Source organism: Triturus cristatus, chromosome 6 (assembly GCF_964204655.1).
Source record: "Triturus cristatus chromosome 6, aTriCri1.1, whole genome shotgun sequence".
Classification (NCBI taxonomy): Eukaryota; Metazoa; Chordata; class Amphibia; order Caudata; family Salamandridae; genus Triturus; species Triturus cristatus.
The window spans coordinates 954,285,077-954,308,648 of record NC_140589.1 but is presented as its reverse complement, the minus strand read 5'-3'; the positions used below and the strand labels follow the sequence as shown (position 1 = coordinate 954,308,648).

At 52.1% G+C, this 23,572-nt stretch overlaps 1 non-coding gene and 1 pseudogene across 1 annotated transcript; both read left to right on the top strand.

Moving 5' to 3' along the window:
• The first annotated feature begins 695 nt into the window (after positions 1 to 695).
• Positions 696 to 849, top strand: LOC146820840 (5.8S ribosomal RNA). Its single transcript, XR_014965288.1, has one exon. It is a non-coding gene; the product is annotated as a 5.8S ribosomal RNA (ribosomal RNA).
• Positions 850 to 1,307: 458 nt separating this feature from the next.
• Positions 1,308 to 5,785, top strand: LOC146820839 (28S ribosomal RNA; annotated as a pseudogene).
• Positions 5,786 to 23,572: the final 17,787 nt, after the last annotated feature.

Here is a 23,572-nt window from a genome sequence, read left to right as displayed (position 1 = left end):
TGGCAGTGCATCCCTTGGCTGGCACCACCCCTCCCTCGAAAAGGCCCTGGCGCCGGCTGGGCCCTCTGGTATCCCGAGACCCGGCCTGACCTGATGGGGTTCCGGGCGACCGAGGAGTGGCCCTTCTCGCATGGCAGGGTGGCCTGGAAGAGAAGGGGCCGAGGGCCTGCGAGGGGACCCCGGCTCCTCTCGGTGGGAGGCGTGCAGGATGGGGACCCGCCTGGCTCTTCCCTTCCGGTGCCTCCGAACCAGGCGAGGATGGTGGGCTGAACGCCAGCCTGCTGGCACGGCTCAGGGCCGCCCGGCAACTGACGGCTGATGTGCAGATGGGGCGACCCTCCCTCGTTGCCAGGTACCTGGTTCAACCCGGTCCCGTGTGGCCGGGCTGAGGGGTTTGAAGACACGCGTGGTCCCTCCTTGGTTACCCCGGGAGGGACCGGCGGCTGGGGGGCTGCCTGCTCCCGTCACTCTGGTAGCCCCCTCCCTCGCCCCCGGGTGGGTGGGTGGGGGTGGGCTCCTGGGCCAACCGCCTGGCAATGTTTTTTCTCCCGACGGTGCTGTCTGACTCCCAGAGGGGAAGCCTTGTATGGGGAGTCCGGGCCGTCTCGCCGCGCGGGCGGTGGACGGACAGCGTCGCCTTCCTCCCACCTCTCCTGCACCCGCAGGTGGGCAAACGTTTTCAAAAGGTTGCCTGTGACTCTTGGCAGTGGATCACTCGGCTCGCTCATCGATGAAGAACGCAGCTAGCTGCGAGAATTAGTGTGAATTGCAGGACACATCGATCATCGACACTTTGAACGCACCTTGAGGCCCCGGGTTCCTCCCGGGGCTACGCCTGTCTGAGGGTCGCTCGATCGTCAATCGCCCTGGGGCTTCCCTGGGACGCGGCTGGGGCCGTCGCAGGGTGAGCTCCGCTTCCCCTTCATCCCCCCACAAGGTCAGATCCTCCGATCGCCCGTGGCAGGGTCCCTAGCCGGGTCCTGCAGCGGAGGTACGCAGCCGGCGCGCCTGGCCCCCGAGAAGGGGCCTAGTGACTGGTCCGCCCCGGGCCCGTCCCGGGGCGCCTGGCTGTGTGCCAGTCCGGCTGTCCGGCCAGTCCGTGGCTGTCCGTGGTGCCCCACCGGCTGCCCGCATGCACGCGCCTCGGGCACCATCCTCCACGGCCGGCTTCCGGGCGAGGGTGAAACCCCTCCTGATGCAATCCGGGGCAAGAGGGAGCACGCGGCTGGGTACGCCACGCCCCTGCTCCGGCAGGGGGCTCGCCTTCTCCGGTCCCCCCTTAACGCTCCGGCGTTTTCTTCCGACTACGACCTCAGATCAGATGTGGCGACCCGCTGAATTTAAGCATATTACTAAGCGGAGGAAAAGAAACTAACCAGGATTCCCCCAGTAATGGCGAGTGAAGAGGGAAGAGCCCAGCGCCGAATTCCCGCCCGGCGGCGGGCACGGGAAATGTGACGTACAGAAGACCGACTCCCCGGCGTCGCTCAGGGGGCCCAAGTCCTTCTGATCGAGGCTCACCCCGTGGACAGTGTTAGGCCGGTAGCGGCCCCCGGTGCGCCGGGATTGGGTCTTCTCGGAGTCGGGTTGCTTGGGAATGCAGCCCAAAGCGGGTGGTAAACTCCATCTAAGGCTAAATACGGGCGCGAAACCGATAGCCAACAAGTACCATAAGAGAAAGTTGAAAAGAACTTTGAAGAGAGAGTTCAAAAGGGCGTGAAACCGTTGAGAGGTAAATGGGTGGGGTCCGTGCAGTCCGCCCGGAGGATTCAACATGGCGGGAAGGTTGGTGGCCCGGGAGTTCCGGATCCCCTCTGCGGGACCGGCGCCCGGGTCCTACCCAGCCCCCGCAGGGTGCATTTCCTCCGCGGCCGTGCACTGCGACCGGCTCCGGGTCGGCTGGGAAGGCTTCGGGGTGGCAGGTGGCCCTCTGCTCCGGCGGAGGGTGTTACAGACCCCCTGGCAGCAGCTTCGCTGTGTCAGCCGGGCCGAGGGAGATTCGACCGCCTCCGCGCCCTCCCCCGAACACCCGTTCCCGGCCGCCCCTCGGGCGCGCCGGGGTGGTTGAAGGGAGGACGGGGCCCCCTGCTCCCGGCGCGACTGTCGACTGGGGCGGCTGTTCTCAGTGCACCCCAACCGCTTCGTGCTGCCGGGTGGGGAGGCCCACACCGGGCACCAGGGGTCTGCGGCGATGACGGTTACCCACCTGACCCGTTTTGAAACACGGACCAAGGAATCTAACACGTGCGCGAGTTGGAGGGCCGAGCAAAACCCTGTGGCGCAATGAAGGTGAGGGCCGGCGCGCGCCGGCTGAGGTGGGATTCTGCCGTGCTTCCAGCGGCGGGTGCACCACTGGCCCGTCTCGCCCGCTCCATCGGGGAGGTGGAGCATGAGCGTGCGTGATAGGACCCGAAAGATGGTGAACTATGCCTGGGCAGGGCGAAGCCAGAGGAAACTCTGGAGGAGGTCCGTAGCGTTCCAGACGTGCAAATCGGTCGTCTGACCTGGGTATAGAGGCGAAAGACTAATCGAACCATCTAGTAGCTGGTTCCCTCCGAAGTTTCCCTCAGGATAGCTGGCGCTCGGAGCCCCCAGTTTTATCTGGTAAAGCGAATAATTAGAGGTCTTGGGGCCGAAACGATCTCAACCTATTTTCAAACTTTAAATGGGTAAGAAGCCCGGCTCGCTGGCGTGGAGCCGGGCATGGAATGCAAGTGCCTAGTGGGCCACTTTTGGTAAGTAGAACTGGTGCTGCGGGATGAACCGAATGGCGGGTTAAGGCGCCTGATGCCGAAGCTCATCAGACCCCAGAAAATGTGTTGGTTGATATAGACAGCAGGACGGTGGCCATGAAAGTCGGAATCCGCTAAGGTGTGTGTAACAACTCACCTGCCGAATCAACTAGCCCTGAAAATGGATGGCGCTGGAACGTCGGGCCCATACCCGGCTGTCGCCGGCGCTGAGAGCCGTGGGGGCTAAGCCGCGACGAGTAGGAGGGCCGCTGCGGTGCGCAACGAAGCCCGGGGTGAGGGCCCGGGTGGAGCCGCTGCAGGTGCAGATCTTGGTGGTAGTAGCAAATATTCAAACGAGAACTTTGAAGGCCGAAGTGGAGAAGGGTTCCATGAGAACAGCAGTTGAACATGGGTCAGTCGGTCCTAAGAGATGGGCGAGCGCCGTTCGGAAGAGACGGGCGATGGCCTTTGTTGCCCTCGGCCGATCGAAAGGGAGTCGAGTTCAGATCCCCAAACCCGGAGTGGTGGAGACAGGCGCCAGTGCGGTAACGCAAACGATCCCGGAGAAGCCGGCGGGAGCCCCGGGGGGAGTTCTCTTTTCTTTGTGAAGGGCAGGGCGCCCTGGAATGGGTTCGCCCCGAGAGAGGGGCCCGAGCCTTGGATAGCGTTGCGGTTCCGGCGGCGTCCGTTGAGCTCTCGCTGGTCCTTGAAAATCTGGGGGAGATGGTGTAAATCTGGCGCCAGGCCGTACCCATATCCGCAGCAGGTCTCCAAGGTGAACAGCCTCTGGACTGTTGGAACAATGTAAGTAAGGGAAGTCGGCAAGTCAGATCCGTAACTTCGGGATAAGGATTGGCTCCAAGGGCTGGGTCGGTCGGGCTGGGACGCGAAGTGGGGCTGGGCGCGCGCCGCGGCTGGACGAGGCACCTCCCTCCGGGGCAGCGGTGACTTTGGACGCAAGCCGGGCCCTTCCTGTGGATCGCCCCAGCTGCGGTGGTCGCCTCTCCCTGTGCCCCCTCCCCGGGAGCGCGGGGCCGGCGTTCTCCCTCGGCCATTGCCTAGCAGCTGACTTAGAACTGCTGCGGACCAGGGGAATCCGACTGTTTAATTAAAACAAAGCAGCGCGAAGGCCCAAGGAAGGTGTTGACACGATGTGATTTCTGCCCAGTGCTCTGAATGTCAAAGTGAAGAAATTCAATGAAGCGCGGGTAAACGGCGGGAGTAACTATGACTCTCTTAACCTTTCTCAGTCATAGTGGCCTTTACCTCTTCGTGGTCCCGCCGGTAAACTGCCTCCTTTGTACTGGACTCTGCGGAGGGAAGTCTCTGGAGGCAGGCTAAACAAGGTCTTTTGCAGGCCTAGCCTGGGAGTGAGAAATGGCGAGCGGGTATAACTATGACTCTCTTAACCTTTCTCTGGCCTTTACCAAACTGTGGTCCCGCCGGTCACTGCCTACATAGTACTGGACTCTGCGGAGGGAAGTCTATGGGGTAAGCCCAAAGATGGTCTATCACTGGCCTAGCCTGATAGTGAGAAATGGCGAAGCAAACGAACACATTACCAGATGGGGTAGTTCCTGGTGAAACAAAACCCCGCTAAGATGGCGAAGGAGGCGCTGTCTTTTCACAAAATCGAATACCTCCATACCGGACATGACACACAAACCTAATATCTCAGGCTTCTCAGCTCCAGTGAGGACAGCTTTTGTAGCTATACTCCAGAGTGAGCGTTGTATGAAGCTCAGCTGTTTATGACAAACCATCACCCGCTTCCCAGCTCCAGTGAGGTTGCTTTCATAGTGGCCATACCTCTCGGAGCGAGCGTCGTTGTAAGCAAGGCCGTTTGGCGCTGATGGGCAGCATAATAATAACCCAGAATGAGCCACCGCAAGGTGGTACAAAATAGCCAAATGCCTCATCATCCAATTAGTGACACGCATGAATGGATGAACGAGATTCCAACTGTCCCTACCTACTATCTAGCGAAACCACAGCCAAGGGAACGGGCTTGGCAGAATCAGCAGGGAAAGAAGCCCAATTGAGCTTGACTCTAGTCTTGCACTGTGAAGAGACATGAGAGGTGTAGGATAAGTGGGAGGCCCTCGGGCCGTCGGTGAAATACCACTACTCTTATTGTTTTTTCACTTACCCAGTGACGTGGGGGGCGAGCCCCGTGGGGCTCTCGCTTCTGGCTCCAAGCGCCCGGTGCCTGCCGGGCGCGACCCACTCCGGGGACAGTGGCAGGAGGGGAGTTTCACTGGGGCGGTACACCTGTCAAACGATAACGCAGGTGTCCTAAGGCGAGCTCAGGGAGGACAGAAACCTCCTGCGGAGCAGAAGAGCAAAAGCTCGCTTGATCACGATTTTCAGTATGAATACAGACCGTGAAAGCGGGGCCTCACGATCCTTCTGACTTTTTGGGTTTCAAGCAGGAGGTGTCAGAAAAGTTACCACAGGGATAACTGGCTTGTGGCGGCCAAGCGTTCATAGCGACTTCGCTTTTTGATCCTTCGATGTCGGCTCTTCCTATCATTGTGAAGCAGAATTCACCAAGCGTTGGATTGTTCACCCACTAATAGGGAACGTGAGCTGGGTGTAGACCGTCGTGAGACAGGTTATTTTTACCCTACTGATGATGTGTTGTTGCAATAGTAATCCTGCTCAGTACGACAAGAACCGCAGGTTCAGACATTTGGTGTATGTGCTTGGCTGAGGAGCCAATGGGGTGAAGCTACCATCTGTGGGATTATGACTGAACGCCTCTAAGTCAGAATCCCCCCTAAACCGTAACGATACCGCAGTGCCGTGGAGCCTCGGTTGGCCTGGGATAGCCGGCCTCTCTTGGGGGGCCGGTGCGTAGAGCCGCTCGCTTGGGGACCGGAGCGTGGATGAAAGGGGGCCGCCTCCATCGCCCTTCATGCACCGCATGTTCGTGGGGCACCCGGTGCTAAATCATTCGTAGACGACCTGATTCTGGGTCAGGGTTTCGTAAGTAGCAGAGCAGCTACCTCGCTGCGATCTATTGAAAGTCATCCTCTGAGTCAAGCTTTTGTCTCTCCGTGCGTGGGCGCCCACAGACGCCCTCCTCCACCACACCCAGGGGTGGGTCCCTCTGCCGCCGGGCCGGCAGGAGGGACGCGGAAGGGGGTAATGCGGGCCTGCGGGAGGCTGCCTCCACCTTCCGGCACGGGGGCCTCCCCCTCCCATCCCTGCACCACAGGGGCGTAGGGACGGGGGCCACCGTCCCTTGCGGCTCGGCAGGGTGACCAGATGGCCTGGGCCTGCCAGCCGGGCCGGACCAGACCTCCCCTTCCCGCTGCTCCCGTGCAGGTCGGGCAGGGAAGGAGCCTCCCGAGCGGCTGCCTCGGAGCGCCTGGCCACCGTCGCCGTCGCCGGACTGGACACGGCACCCTCCCAGGCCACCTGGGGGCTGGGTCGGGCCCGGGCCATTGGTCGCCTGGCTGCGCGACCAGATGGCCCTGCGGGCCGGGTGACCAGATGGCCGGCCTGCTGGCCGGCCGGGCTAGCTCCAACTTTTGTCCTTTCCCAGAGTTCTGTAAGCCCCCATGAGCTTAATAGTCGAGCAAAATGGGCTCCCCGGGCAAGCTGTCGGGGAGAGGAGGTGGCCTGGGCTTAACCCTCCTTGGTTCCAGCCGAGCGTCCGGGTGCTGGGGACAGGGGGTCCACCGGGGGCCCGGGGAGTCTCTCTCCGGCCTGGCTAGGGTTCGGAAGCAGGGACCGGGCCCGGGGCTTGAGCTCTGTCCGGCAGGCCATGGGGTGCTGGAGCCCCCCTCCCGTCTTGCAAGCCAGCAGAGTGTCCGGGCGCTGGGGACGGGGGTCCACCGGGGGCCCGGGGAGTCTCTCCCCGGCCTGGCTAGGGTTCGGAAGCTGTGACCGGGGCCGGGACTCGTGGTCCGTCCCAGTGTCCCAGGGTGCAGGAGCCCCCCGTCCTGCAAGCCAGGCGAGGGTCTGAGCGCGTGGGACGGGGGTCAACCGGGGCCCGGGGAGGATCTCTCCGGCCTGGCTAGGGTTCAGAATCTGGGACCGGGCCCGGGGCTTGTGCTCCGTCCGGCAGGCCCCGGGTTGCGGGACCCCCCCGTCCTGCAAGCCAGCCGAGGGTCCAGGCGCTGGGGAAGGGGGTCCACCGGGGCCCGGGGAGGCTCCCCCGGCCTGGCTGGGGTTCAGAAGCTGGGCCCGGGCCCGGTGCTCAAGCTCCGTCCAAGGGTGCGGGAGCCCCCCGTCCCGCAAGCCAGCCGAGGGTCCGGGCGCAGGGGACGGGGGTCCACCGGCGCCCGGGGAGGCTCTGCCTGACTAGGGTTCGGAAGCTGGGACCGGGCCCGGGGCTCGTACTCTGTCCGGCGGGCCCCGGGGTGCGTGAGCCCCCCCGTCTCGCAAGCCAGCCGAGGGTCCGGGCGCTGGGGAAGAGGGTCCATCGGGGCCCGGGGAGGCTCTCCCCGGCCTGGCTAGGTTTTGGAATAGGGCTGGGGGAATTGGCGTAAGGCCTCCACGCGGAATTATGGAAAAAATGTGTGGAAAACGAACGCACGTCCTGAGGGTTCGTGTCTCCGGAACAGGAGTCCCTCGTGCCCGAAGCAGGCTCCCCGATCTCCCCGGCCGGCCTCGGGGTCTGGGTTTCGGTCAGGGCCTGGGGTGTGGGAGCCCCCGTCCTGCGGTCTGACAAGTGTCCATCTGCCCGGGACAAGGGTCCCTGGTGCAGAGCCCCGGAGCCCTGCATGGGCAGGTGGGAGCCCTACCGCTATGGCTCGGCTCAGGGCGGGCAGATGGGCGTCCTTTCAGGTCCCGGCCATCTAAGACTCAAGAAATTAATATCCATGTACGATACCATTTATAGTGTAGTAACATACTATCTAATTTTAAGAGGCTTGACATTAGTCTTTCGTGCTTTTACAGAATCGACTATTCTAAATATCGCAGTATCCTAAATTATTGACACCTATGAACCATCTCAGATGACGCATACTGGAATAATACTGATTACGTGAATCGTATCACTAGTAAGTTGTCTTTTCTATACATTAATATTCTAAGTATAATGGAATAAGGACAGAGAATGAGTTAGAAGGGACCACAACAAACAGTGGTTATACTTGAACTGTCTCACAAAATGGTGTTATCTATACGTATAACGTGGGCCCAAAGTTAGTTTTAGATTAGTGTATAAATTATATATAATGCGGCTAGTAGCTACAGAGCTATATAAAAATATGGGGTGTACTTTAAATAGTAGTATAAATATTTATACAACTGTTGAGGGTTTAACCAGCAATATGACTCACTGCAGATTTGTTATTGTTACTGTGTTTATTTTTAGATACATTGTATCGCCTTCGCTGCATTTTAATAATAAAAATCATCGTGAATCATTGGGCACATTGCCACCAGATAAAGACAATTATGAAGGTATGCATTGTAGTGTATATATTACTATTCTTGCCATCTAATGATCACTAAATGGGATAGAGCCAGAATGAGTTGTCATATAGGCGATAGTTTTGAAATTTGATATAATGCGGCAAACTATGTGTCTGTTTTCTGTGTTTCCTTCCTTAGCCGAAATAATTGTGTGACAGTGATTATGTGATCCTTAGAGTAGCTTCCTGTTGATTCAAATTTGATAGGATGAGAGTTATGTCTATCTATGATGGTCATTAACAACAACACAGTGCTAGCATGATAATGAATTACAAGGAACTGCATAGTTTTGTGCACTTAATGTTTTATTGTGTTCATGTTGTAAATAGTGTTTTGCAATTGCATTTAGCCCTGAAGAAGTCCTGTGAGGGATGAAACGCGTTGGCAAGCAATTGTGTGGTGCTTTTTAAAGAATTAACTGCTTTTCAATAAAAGAAACTGACTTCAATCAAGTAATACGACCATCTGTCTCATTTTCATCTGGGAAGCTATTTATTCAATATATTGTTCATATTTTCTTAAATATGATGTACTAGGACATTTATACTAGAAAATACATGTTGTTCTGGTGTGTAGGGTCAACCTTGTTTGTTTTGGACTGCTTCGTCTTACCTAAATATGTTGTATTAGGACATCAATACTAGAGAGTACTGGTTTATCTCGGGTGCAGGGTCATTTTTGTCTACTATAGCTAGTCGGTTTGGGATTTTGGGTACTAATGTGGTAGGTCGGTACACCCCTATTCACTGAGGTCCTGTTTTCCTGTGCATAGTTCTGTATATGTGCAGAATCCCCGCAACAGCATTTTATAGCTGTCAAGATGTCATCCTCCACGCATCAACCTCCATCCTCGAGCTTGATGGAACGAGCACACTCCTTCTGCAGAACCAGAAGCTGATCTCACAGGTGGAATCCAGGAATGGATCTAAATGCTCTATACCCGCACTCAGGTGAGCAGATAATTATCCAAACGGCTCGCGCTTCAAAACTCACACTGCCTTCAGTCATGCCAGACTGTTTAAAACGCTTATTCAATTACCCACTGCCAAACTCCATAAAAGTAAGAAAATAATGTTAAAAAACACTCACAGCACCAGTAGATCCATGAATGAATTCCACCATAGTGGGGGGAGCCACAACAGCAACAGAGGTATACCACCATCTATGTACGGATATCCCATGGGCCCATTCCCAGGCACCCAACAACTATGGAACCCCTATTTTCACAAACCCCAACCTCCTTCGCACCAACAAAACTTCACTCAACCACCTTTTTGTAGGCAGAGGTTGGGGCAGGGGCAAGGGAAAAAGAAGAGGAGGGAACAAACAAGTACAGTGTCAAGAAACACACGAACCACAGATGCAATCACAAATGCTACTAAGAAGCAAAACGAACCAACGAAGTTAGTGGTTAATCTTTCACCTAGAACCATCACACATCTTGAAAACAACGTACTTGGGAAAGGCCTGGGGTCTGTTCCCACACCTTATGAGGACAAATTTCACCTTACAAAGGATCTCCACAATTTCTTCAGGAAACTTAAACTTCGAGCATTTTTCCATGACAAACCTGCACCTGGAATAGAAGATTCCGATCTATGTGCCCCATCCAGATTCAGCCCCCATGACGGGATGACACCATGCGAGATTCTCGCATTCGAACATGCAGTTATAAAAGAGGTGCACAAACTGGACGTCTATAGGCCTTTCCACAACATGACGACCCTGGAGGAAATGGCCGTCACCATATTTCTACATTCTACCCAAAACGCACAAGGGTATTACTCCCCCTCCAGGGAGTCCCAATGAGTTGGGCATTGGCTCACTGCGATCATTTTTTACAGCCATTGGTGAAAAAATCCCGTCCTTTCTGAAGGACACCAGAGACGTCCTAAATCTGGTAAAAGAACAAGACACCTTAGAAGACATCACCCAGTTGATGACCTTCGACGTGGAAGCCCTATACACCAATATTCCACAGGAGGCTACAATCGCAGTCATTGAGGCATGTCTCTTGGCCGAAACATGACACCAGTGAATTTCATAATCAAATGTGCCACCATAGCCCTGAGAGAGAACTTTTTTCAATTTCAGGACTCACTATTCCATCAGATCCAGGGCACTTCGATGGGGAGCACCTTTGCCAAGAGCCTGGCCTGCCTATACATGGCAGAATTCATACGTCTACATATTTCAAACAGTAACAACCCTTACCAGGCCAATATTTAATGGTAGCACCACTATATAGATGATATCATCATCTTTTGGAGTGGGGACCGCACAACCTGTGAAGCATTCTCCAAATGGATCAATTTCCTCAACCCCTTTCTCCGAATCACAAAAACAGTATCAGCTAGCGAAATAACATTCTTGGATCTCCAGATCACAGCTAAGAATGGACACCTGAGGACTACCACCTTCAAAAAGAAGACTGATAGTAATAATCTTTTCCTCAACAATAGCCACCATCCGAAAGCCTTTCATGACAACTTCCCCTTCGGGCAGTTCTTACGCCATCATCGGAATTACAGCTCCAGAAATGACTTTGAACAAAAAGCCACAACATTGAGAAAGAGCTTATAAGCTTGGAAACTACCCCCCGCTGGTGATAAAGAGGGCACGAAAGAGAGCAAGAAATAACCATAGAGAAGGCCTGATGGAACCCAAGTTCAGACAGGAGGAGGACGCTTTCACATGCATCACCACTTTCTCTCCAAATTCCAATCGGATTAGGAAATCATACACTAACAGCCCATTCTCCAATCTGGATCATTGGATATTCCTAGACCACGTTTAAATGCACCAGCCATCTTCGTGAACTACTGGTCCACACAAGACCACGGGAAAATTCCAAACAGGAACAAAATACCTACCCTATGGCACCTACCACCAGTTTCTGACCACTTTCCCTGTGGCCAATGTAGAGTGTGCCACTTGACAGAAACTTCAAAAGAAATACATCTGGACAACACCAACATTTGGATTAAAAAATAGTATACAAACTGCAACACAAAAAACTGTATTTATTTGATCCACTGCCCATGTGAGAAGCTGGCCTGGTATATGATGTCCACTAATGTAAGTGGGCACCTTGCAACATTTTAGACAACCCTTATGGTGTTTTAAGGGGTCTTAGACAACCACAGAACGCTCTCTAAGTGGTATCTGTGGAGAGCAGCCTTCAGGCTTAGTTGTAAAGGAGTGTAAAGCAGCTGGTTTTACCAGAATGCAATCTATTAGTATAGATTAAATGAAAGAGAACCACACAAAGAATTTATAAAAATATGTATTTATTATATAACGCTCTCTAGTATTTTACAGTATCTCCCACACGGAGACAGACACAAAGCACACAATACTTTAGCAAATAAATCACAGTAACTATCCCTAATACACAGTGGGCCCCAGGGGAGGGACCAAACCATATACTAAGAAAGTGGCAGAAGAACCACAACTCAAGTCAGAACAGTGTCAAGAGGCTGTAGAATCACTGGGGACCCAAGGAACCACGGAGGACGCAGGCAGTGTGAGAACACGACCGTGGGCCCCGTACAACTCTACGTGTAAGTTGTGGATGTATTTTTAAAGATTAAGGACCCTTTCAGTGGACCTTGAAGAAACCCCATGGAAGACAGAAGGTTGGAGAGTGACCCCACCCGTGGATACCCTAGTACCCACGGTTACCTACACCAGGTAAGCTGGGTGCATTAGGTGTGAAGTATTGTCGGAAACCGCTGTCGAACCCAATGGAGGACTTCAGGAAAGTGCAGCTGCTGGAAGAGGAGAAAGTGTCCATGGGAATCCAAATGTGGATTCTTGACGAAGAGTACATGAAAGCAGAGGGGACAGAGTCTGGGTCACTTGGGAGTGATCAGGGGCTCAGTAAACGAACGCCCACCGATGTCGGGTGCTTCAGGATAGATGTTGATGACCTTGACTCTGCAGTTGTGGGGACCAGGTAACGCTGAGGATGACCAAGAGCTGGATAAGAGCTGTCCCACAAAGGATTTCGAGTGCTGAGGGGTCGGTGTCCGGTGAGAGCACTAACAAGCCTTGGCAAAAGCAACCCAGGCAGGAGGTCAAGAAGTTGCAGGAAGAGGACCAGCAAGGTCCAGGAGACTCACCACAAGCAGGGGAGTCAGGGCAAGCCCAGAGCAATCAGGGGAGAAGACGTAGTTGACCCCGCACAGGATCCACAGGTCGAAGACACTGGAGTCGCAGGATGACCTCGTGCAGCTTTACAAAACAACAGGCCACGGAGCACACGGTGCTTAAAGATTTTTGCAAGAGAAGTTGCCAGAGGTTGGGCCTACGTGGAGCCTAATGCACTTGATGCAGAATTGCCAACAAGCATTTGCACTTGCAAAAGTACGCGGTGCACAGGGGTTCAGGTGTTGACACCCCCATGAGGGATACTGGTTTCAAACTTGGTGAGAGGACAGCTCAGGCCTCGAGGGATGTTGAAACCCACCTCTTGTGTTGTTGAACCTTTCGGAGTCCGTAGGAGCTTGGGATCAGCTGACTGGTCAGCAGTGTCGTGGTGCCTGCGAATGCAGGGGAGTGACTCGTTCAGATCAAGGGTGATTACTGCGGTAGTCCTTGATGCTTCACAGGCCTTGGAAGGTTCCTGTATGATTCACAAGCACAGACGATGATGATACAGCACACTGGAAGGGAGACGAAGTCAAGCCCAAACGAAGTCCAGCGAAGTCCCGAGTACCCAGATGGTAGAAGTGCAGTGGTATCCATTCTGAATTGTATCCCACGACGAATCTAGGGACCTATACTCAGGTAAGCCCTTAAGTGCCCTAAGAAAAGGGTTGGGACGATTCAGGGGACCCTCCCAGGGAAGGCTCTGGACAGGCAAGGTTTACAACCATGTCCTTTGTCCACTTTCACGCCAGAGCGGGATACGACGGCTCCCAGGACTGGTTTGAATTGGACTATGCACAGGGACACCAAATGTGCCCTTCATGCAGACTTTCAGGCGCTGGCAAGCGCCCACACCCAGCCCCAATACACTCAATCCTGTCTGGCAGATGGTCACACCTCCCTGTGACAGGATGCCTAATGTTCCAACTTCCTCTGCTCAAGCTTGGCTTAGTAGTGGGAGGGTAAAAATGTGTCAAGGCAGCAACCATGTTGTGCTGTCCAGGTCAAGAAGGCTGGTACCAGGAACACTGAGAGTCTAATGGAGGGCTCTTCCAACGTCCTGCTTGTGCATGGATACTCCCTATCTTATGGACAACAGAGAAGTTCCTCCCCTGTAGGGACTTGGATCCTCTGAAAAGTTTGGGGTGTCTACCTGACATCTGTTGGTGCCAGAACAGATGCTGATGGTGTGTCTGATTGGGGAAGTGAGGCCCTAACAGGATTGGTCTCAGCTTCCTCAGAGCACTGGCCACCATTGAAGTTTTTCTTCGTGACTGATTTATACCTATCCCTAGGGGTCAACCTTTGGCTGCCTATAGCTTTTCGTTGATCCTGTCTGGTTGTAAAAATAGAGGGCCAGGGAAGGTTTGGAACAGCCTTGTCCCAACTTTTTACTTTGCCCAACAAAGTCAATATGGGGGATGTCATTTGCTAAGGGTAACAGGGATCTCCCAGAATGCTGAGGGGTGTCCACCTGGCTAGTACTACTAGGCTGGGGGTACCTAAACTGTGGATGAGGAGATTCCTCTTGACAGTGGCCCACTAGGGGTCCACTGACATCCCTCGCCTCTGCAGCTCTAGGCTGACTGAGGCTGGGTAGAGAGGGCAGGTACCTCCTTGGAAGGCTCCCCTGCCCTCAGTTGGTCGGCCAGGCCAGGCCTGACCTCCTCTGGGGCAGTAATTTCACAAGGGGTAGGGTGGGTTCCCTGAGAACGCTGACCCTCACCTCAGGTCTGGGGGGGAGAAAGACTTTTCTTCTTCCCTGGTGCTCTCTGGTGGAGAAGAGTGGGCAATTATTCTAGGCTCCACTGCTCCTGAATTTCTCTGTGGTTGGACTGGGGCCCTCAGGGTCTCACCAACCTTCTAACAGAGGCTTCACTTTCCTAGATGGGCCTTCAGTTTCACTTCAGCACAGGCTGAAGTTTCCAAATCATTGCCCAAGAGGCAATCTACAGGCAAGTTTGGGGACACTGTAACTCTTCAAGGACCAGTGACCTCTCCCCAGCTGAGAGTGACTATGGCCGAGGGATGATCCGTTCTCACACCATCCTTGTTGATCACCTGGTACTTGTACTCAGGTAAAAGCTGAAGGGGGGGCCAGGTTCCCTGTCACCATGGTGACATTAGCCCATGTGTCCCTATAGGCCACAACTTTCTGACCATTAATTAGAGGCTCCTGTCTGTACTTGCCCAAAGTATTGGGTCTCACAGTAAAAGTGGCAAACTCCATGCCACCATCACAGACTCAGGAGGCCCGTGTGGGGGATCTGGCTAAGCCAGTTTCCACCTCTGTACTCCATGAGTACCCAACTAAACTTTTGGGTGGGTTACTACTACTTGGGGGACATGCAACTTGGAGCACTGGGGGGTGCTGTAGTAGTAGGAGGAGTCTTTTCCTTATTGCTGGCCTTAGGGCAGTCAGAATAATTTTTCCTGTGGCCTGTCTTTTTACAAACAAAGCAATACGGTTTCTTTCCAAGGAAAGAAGGAGTTTTGAAACCACCCCCAGAGGAGGATTTTTGGTGACCTTCAGAGGACTTCTCTTTAGACTTATCCCCATCTTTCTCTTGAGTTTTGGAAATATCTTTCTCCTGGTCACCACCACCCTGGTTCTTGTGCTTAACCCTGGTTATGGCCCATTTATCTGCCTTCTTTCCCAATTCTTGGGGAGAAGTCAGATCTGAGTCCACCAGATACTGATGCAAAAGCTGTTTTTGATCATTATTAAGGATCCGCTCCCTCATAATCAAACGTATAATCCTTGGTAGTCCTGCACTTTGCTGCCAAGCAACTAACCTTCCAGAGCCTTCTTAGCATTATCCACAAAATCTACCCAGTCCTGATTCTGTGCCTTCTGGGTGTCTCTGAACTTAATCCTGTATTGTTCAGTGGTTAAGCCAAACCCATCAATGAGAGCACTCCTTAGAACTAAGTAATTGTCAGCATCCTCTTCTCTAACAGGAGGAGCTTATCTCTGCCTTTGTCACCAAAGGAGAGCCACGAGATAGCTGCCCACTGCTCTTGAGGGACTTTACTGGCCCTCTCTAAAGCAGTTTTCCATATGTGGATGTCATCCCCAACATGTTAGGGAGCGACAATCTTGCTCAGGTTCCTATGGTCAATGAAATGTTCCTTAATTCTAGGGACACTGTTGCTGCCACCATGGAACTCTAGTCCCAATGTTTTCCTAGCCTTCTGGACTTCCAGGGACACTCTGTCAAGGGCCAACTGTTCTTTCCTGAGCATAAGCCTAGCTTTCTCAAGTTCAAGCAGTTGGTACTCCCTATCCAAAGAGTTCCCTCCTTTACTATAAATGGATGTCCTTACTGACTGTCTAGAGGCATTGGATTCTGCAGGGGAGGATCTAGACCTCCTAGGTCTACTCCGCACCTTCCCAGGAGGTTCAAACGGGGCATCCTCTTCGCCCTCTGTGTTATCCTCTGGGAGGTCTGAATTGTCCAGGTGGAAGTCATAAGGCTCCACCTGGTCAGGGTTAAATTCTAGGTCAAAAAGAGGGGTCCCCTTCCTGACCTATCCTCATTCCCTGGCCCACTCACTGTGTCCTGTTCATCTGACCCAGGGGTTTTCCTCAAGTCATCTAGCAATAACACCTCTACTAGGTGTTCAGTGTTGGCACTTCTCCTTGTCTTCATCTTCCTATATGCACACAGGGCTTTCAGTTCTTGAAACAAAGTTCACTGTATCTAGAAGGTAGAGAGCCACTGGCATCTCGTTTAGTAGACATACTAAGTGTGGTGTGGTGTTGCACCTACCTAACCTAGTAGGAACTAAACTCTCTGAGGTTAGAGAAAGGGAGTGCTAGACCCTTGACTTACCCAACCCTAAGTTCAGTAGAACTTACTATTCTAAGCTTGTATTTATATGTGCCTAGTACTAGTGATGGTTTTTCAGTTAATCAATACAAATATTTATCTGGTAAAACAATGCAGACTTGAATCCCAACCGCTGCACACTAATGTAAATAGCTGGCCTGGTATATGATGTCCACTAATGTAAGTGGGCACCTTGCACTGGTCCAGACAACACTTATAGTGATTTAAGAGGTCTTAGACAACCACACACAGAAAGTTCTCTAAGTGGTACTTGTGGAGAGCAGCCTTCAGGTTTAGTCTTGGAGGAGTGTAAAGCAGCTTGTTTTACCAGAATGCAATCTTATAGTATAGGTTAAATTAAATAGAGCCACACAAAGTATTTATAAAAATATGTATTTATTGTATAACACTTTCTAGTACTTTACAGTATTTCCCATACGGAGATAGACACAAAGCACACAATACTTTAGCAATGAAATCACAGTAAATAGCACTAATACACAGTGGGCCCCAAGAGGGACCAAACTATATACTGAGAAAGTGGTATAAGAACCAGGACTCAAGTCAGGAAAATGTCAAGAGGCTCTAGAATCGCTGGGGACCCAAGGAACAACCCAAGGTAAGTAGACATGGACCCTACGGAGGACGCGTGTAGTGTGAGAACACGACCGCGGGCTCTGTACAACTCTACGTGTAAGTCGCGGATGGATTTTTTAAGATTAAGGACCCTTCCCAGTGGATCCTGAAGAAACCCCAAAACCCAGTGAAAGACAGAAGGTTGGAGAGCCACCCTACCCGTTGATATCCTAATACCTATGTTACCTACAGCAGGGAAGCCGGGTGCATAGGTGTAAAGTTGTGTCAGAAACCGCTGTTGAACCCAATGGGGGACTTCAGGAAAGTGGCGCTGCTGGAAGAGGAAAACGTGTCCGTGGGAATCCTAACATGGATTCTTGACGAAGAGTACCTGAAAGCAGAGGGGACAGAGTCTGGGTCACTTGGGATTGACCAGGGGCTCGGTAGACGAATGCCCACCGATGTCGGGTGCTTCAGGATAGATGTTGATGACATTGACTCTACAGCTGTGGGAATCAGGAGAGGCTGAGGACAACCAGGAGCTGCATACGAGCTGTCCCACGAAGGATGTCGAATGTTGAGGGGTCGGTGTCAGGCGGGAGCACCAACAAGCCTTGGCAAAAGCAAACCACGCCGGAGGTCAAGAAGTTGCAGGTAGAGGACCAGCAAGGACCAGTAGACTCACCACAAGCAGGGGGGTCAGGGCAAGCCCAGAGCAATCAGGGGAGCCCAAAGAAAACGTAGTTGACAAACCCAAAGGACCCACAGGCCGAAGACACTAGAGTCGCAGGAGGACCTTGTGCAGCTTTACAAAACAACAGGCCACGGAGCACACGGTGTGAGGTGGTTGAAGATTGTTGCAGGAGAAGTTGCCAGAGGTTGGGGTTACTTGGAGCCCAATGCACTTACTGCAGAATTGCCAACAAGCATTTTCACTTGCAAAAGTATGCAGTGCACAGGGGTTCGGGTATTGCCGCCCCCACGAGAGATACTGGCCTCAAACTCTGTGAGAGGACAACTCAGGCCTCAATGTACGTAAAAAACCCCTTCAGAGTCCGTCGGAGCTCGGGATCAGCAGACTGGTCAGCAGTGTTGCTGTGCCTTCGAATGTAGGGGAGTGACTGCTTCACTCTAAGGGAGATTACTTCGGTAGTCCTTGATGCTTTCCAGGCCTTGGAAGTTTCCTGTATGATGCACAGGCACAGACGATAAAGCACACTGGAAGGGAGACAAAGTCAGGCCCAAACGTAGTCCACCGAAGTCCAGAGTGCTCAGACAGTAGAAGTGCAGTGGCATCTGTTCTGAATCTCATCCCACAACGAATCTAGGGACATACACTCAGGTAAGCCCTTAAGTACCCTAAGGAAAGGGTTGGTATGATTCAGGGGACCCTCCCAGGGGAGGGTCTGGACAGGGGGGGTTTACTCCCATGTGTTTTGTCCAGTTTCGCCCCAGAGTGGGAGCCAACGGCTCCCAGGACTGGTTTGAATACGGACTATGCACAGGGACGCCAAATGTGCCCCTCATGCAGACTTTCAGGCGCTGGCAAGCCCCCCTCCCAGCCCCAATACACTAAATCCTGTCTGGGAGGTGGTCACATCTCCCTGTGACAGGATGCCTATTGTTCCACCTTCCTCTGCTCGAGCTTGGCTTAGCAGCAGGAGGGCAGAAATGTGTCTCTGGTCGGCAGCAACCATTTTGTGCTGCCGAGGACAAAAAGGCTGGTACCGGGAACACTGAGAGCCTAACTGAGGGCTCTTCCAGTGCTTGGAATCATACCTCCCACACCGTGTATGGTGTGGGGTATGATTCCAACATATTTGATACCAAACATGATAGGATTAGTTGCAGCCAGTTTCGAGATGGTCATCACGTAATTACACAGTGCCCCTCTGTATAGTATATGGCTGCTTCACTGACAACCCGGGAGAATGGACTCCATAGGCTGCAGGGGTGTCCTTCTCATGCAGAGGGATCCTCTCAATTAGAACCAAGCACCCTGCCCTCAGGATTGTAACGGTCTGCTTTAGGAGTGACTTATAGGTTTTAAGTGCAGAGAACCTTAGATATAGTAAACCTATATCTTTAGTAAGTGGTGCAAGCACCAACTTACACAGGCTGCAATGGCAGGCCTGTAGGTCCATTTTGAATGGTCCGTCATGGGTGGCATATTTCATGCTTCAGCACATGGGGGACCTCTGTGGTACCTATGCCCTTGGTACATGGGTACCAAATACTAGGGACTGACAAGGGTACCCCAGTATCCAATCTGGGATGTACCTAGGTACTGAACAGAACAGTTTAGGGAGAAAGCAGATAGACTGGGGTCCTGATTAGCAGGATCACATTCAGACTAGTCATAAATAGTGTCACAGCAAGCAAAAAGTGGGGATAACCATACGAACCAGATCCTACTTTCCTTCATCATGTCAGCTCCGGTACATTGGCATGACTACAAGACCAGTGAAGACATGAATCACAGAATATCGGAGCAAAATCCGCTGCCAGAGAACCTCTACAAAAATGAGTTCCCATTGTCTAGAAAAACACCACACCCCAATGACCTCAAATGGACCATCCTGGAGGCCAATAACCAACGGACAAAAGCAACACTTTTCCAGAAAGAACAACGCTGGATATTCCACCTATCCACAAATGTGATTGGGCTCAACTATGAAATCCAGAGGAATTAACTCAATCACCCCTAGAGAACCCCATCATGATGAGCTACTACAGTACTATAGCCATTGTTCACCTGGATTACCACTCCCCCCATTTGAATCTGAATTGCTAAGAAGAAGGAGGGTTCCTCTGCTTAAACATAGACTAGCCTACTGATTAAATAGGTATAACCTAATAGAACATAAGGGCAAGGTTACCACTACAAAAGAAGGTGTATAATAGAAGGTGTATAAAAGAAGGAGTAACTTTTGGACTCAGTGGCCTTAGACACCATTTTCTGTGCACATAAATTATAATATCTAGGGTATCATTCACTACTAACATGAAAAAGCCCATAATTTAGAAACCATCATAGAGGTATATTTGGAAAAAAAATACTACCATTGTAGACAAAAGTGGGGCGATAGTGCCACTCTTCAAGCTCGTATGTGCATGTACCTGATAACTTAAAAACCATAATCAAGATATATTTAGGAACAATACTACCATTGTAGACAATCTTGGGGTGATGGTGCCCCTCTTCGACCCCACATATACATATACCTGATAACTAACCAACTTAAGATGGCCACCATCAGTCTGGGCACCTTACATAGACAGACCACATCATACCTGCCTCAAAAAACGGACGGTGAATGTGTAGACCTACACTGGTGGCATAGCATCAAGAAATACGGAGACATCACCAACTTAAACACGGTAGGAGTGAGATAACACGCATCCACCCCATAGGCTCTAATACCAGGCCACTCACCACACCAACATGGATGCCACTGCTTTGTCAAACGTACATGACACTGTACAGACACAACATCATCACACACCATATAGAGCAGACCGTAATGGCTGACATGTAGGCCCTGCGAATAATCCACTAATACCTGGGTGGTTCGGTACACTGATGAAAGAGCAACCTTGCACCCGATCATCATTGCCTTAATAATTGTCGATGACAGGTAATTCAAGGGATTCCCTCGGGAACCCAACCCGCTTGGCCATCCTGAAGTCATTTCTCAGTTTTTACCTTCGAGCATGGACGCAAGCCTGCCTTTCCAAAAAGCGTGAAAACTCCCTAACAACCCTAACTGATCACAGCCGTCCGGCTTCTGGTATGATAAAAACCAGGCCATCCCTCTCACTCCTCATCTCGCTACGAGCAGAAGGTAGGTCTCGGACAATGTCCTCAAAAGGATCATCTGAGTTATCATACATGTTGTGTTTGTTGGCATTTGATTTAGCTACATCGTGTTGATTACTATGTTTCTACTCATTGATACTATGTGGTCTGTACCAACTTATCCTTAAACCGCCAAATAGCTGACCTCTACCAGACCTAAGGAGCTTATCTTCCCTGATATCGGGGTAAGTCATGGAAACTTTTTAGCGACCATTGATGTGCCTTATTTTTGTTTTTCACTCTAAGATATATATTCTCTCTAGCCAATCACATATGTTCCTAGACTCCTAATTGTTACAGGTAAAGTGTGTGATTCCACAAGTGTGTTGTGTGTTTCACTTTCATAAAACTAAGAAATGTCACAAGAAATGCTTGAGATGTGATCGCGCTCCACCCCTTGGAGACTTCTACATCTGTTATGCTATAAACTGAACTGTGTAAGTTTGCACAAAGGTCTGATAGCAGTTCCCTCATGGCCACCCATTTCCCTTTTTCTTTCTCCTCTCCTATAGGTAGAATCACCCCTACTACGCCACCGCTGGTGCAGTTTTATTTATTTTCAAATGTGGGCACCTTTTACCAAATAAGGGGCCCCTCTGTTATACCACATAGGGTAGGTAATATCTAGGTCCTGATGAAATGCCATTTGACCCTCCGGGCAACCGAGGAATGAAACATGTTGACCCCACTACATCTAATTAAAATATCCCTTTTCACACATCAGCTATCAAAGTACATTATTACCAATAGATAAGACCAATGTTTAGGTCTCGCCTACGCAGCGCGCATGCGCTGTGTAGGAGGGGACCTTTTGGAATCGATCAACATTTTGGGCAAAAACGTGCACGTTTTGCATTGCTTTCTATTGCAACGCGTGCACATTTGGCGTTTCCCTTGCGGGAGCGAGCTTTGGCGCAATCTGTTTGTAATTATGTTGAAAACAGATGGTGCCCCTGCTCGCTCCCGCAAGGGAAACGCTGTGTGTGTCTGGGATGCAGGCCGTTTCAGTTGCCTTTCAATTCGATGGCACGCTGCATGCCACACCTCTACTCCCTTGTGCCGTTTTGGTCATTGCCCCTCCCTTGCTGCGATTGGCTCTGTATATTTTTAATGTTTTATTTTGTTTTGTGCTCTTCCGCACTATATCAACTTATATTTTCAGCTGGCTAAAAGATATATCGCTATATGGCAGAGGTTACCCTTTCCTCCTCAGATAGCTCCCTGGAAGCAGTAATACGATACAAAATCCAAAGCATTATATTTTATAGTGCACGGACACGCTTGACTAGGACAAATGAGTATATGAGCTTGCAAACAGAAATTAATTTCAGTGTTTGAAGGGCCGATTACGTTTCTTTTCTCAGCAAGAATCAAAGGCCTTTAGAAACCAATACTTTGAATAAATATGTTAGAACTGAGAACCCGGATAATATTTGGCCTCTTTCTGCACTCCCATGTGCCCCCTTCGAGATCCTCCTCTCCTTCCGCATTCTGCCAGCACCCTCCTACCCAATAGTCGTCCACCACGTCCACCACCACCACGTCCACCAAGTCCACCACCACCAGGTCCACCACCACCAGGTCCACCACCACCACCACATCCACCACCACCACGTCCACCAACACCACATCCACCACCACCACCTCGTCCACCACCACCACATCCACCACGTCCATCGCCAACACCACCACCACCACCATGTCCACCACCACGTCCACCACCATGTCCACCACCGCCACATACACCACCACCACCATGTCCACCACCACCACATCCACCACCACCACATCCACCACCACCACGTCCACCACCACCACCACGTCCACCACCACGTCCACCACCACCACGCCCACCACCACCACCACGTCCACCACCACCACGTCCACCACCACCACATCCACCACCAACATGTTCACCACCACCACATCCACCATCACGTCCACCACCATGTCCACCACCACCACGACCGGCACCACCACCACCACGTCCACCACCACCACATCCACCACCACGTCCTCCACCACCACCACGTCCACCACCACCATGTCCACCACATCCACCACCACATCCTCCACCACCTCCACCACCACCACGTCCACCACCACCACGTCCACCACCACCAACACCCCCACGTCCACTACCACCACCACCACCATGTCCACCACCACCATGTCCACCACCACCACATCCACCACGTCCACATCCACCACCACGTCCACCACCACCACATCCACCACCAACACGTCCACCAACACGTCCAACACCACCACATCCACCACCACGTCCACCACCACATCCACGTCCACCACCACCACGTCCACCACCACCACCATGTCCACAACCACCACCACGTCCACCACTACCATGTCCACCACCACCACCACGTCCACCACCACGTCCACCACCATGTCTACCACCACCACGTCCACCACCACCACCACATCCACCACCACGTCCACCACCACCACGTCCACCACCACCACGTCCACCACCACCTCGTCCACCACCACGTCCACCACCAACACCCGTGACAGGTAAAGTGTCAGTGGAGGGCAGGGGTAATAGGAGTGTCAACCCCAGCTGTACATGGGACATTTAAGGATGCATTGGGTGTGAGAAGACGGGAATAGCGACTAGAAGTATTACACCAGACCCAAGATACATTTTGATGAGGCGCAGTGTCACAGGGGCTCCTGTAAAAGCACTCGCAGCATCATTGCCTCACAGTGGCATACCTGCACGAGCCACTCACTCAAAACAAGCATTGGCATAGCCAATAGGTCTCGCCTTTGGGACCTTATAAGTGTTTAGCCATGCAACACTTGATGTTGTTGCACCAAGGATATTGTGCTGGATAACTAAACACTTATAAGGTCCCAAAGGCGAGACCTATTGGCTATGCTAATGCTTCTTTTAATAAGTCAACGGAACCGGCCCGCCCCCAAAAAAATTCTGGCCTCCTTAGACCTTTTTATATCACCTCACT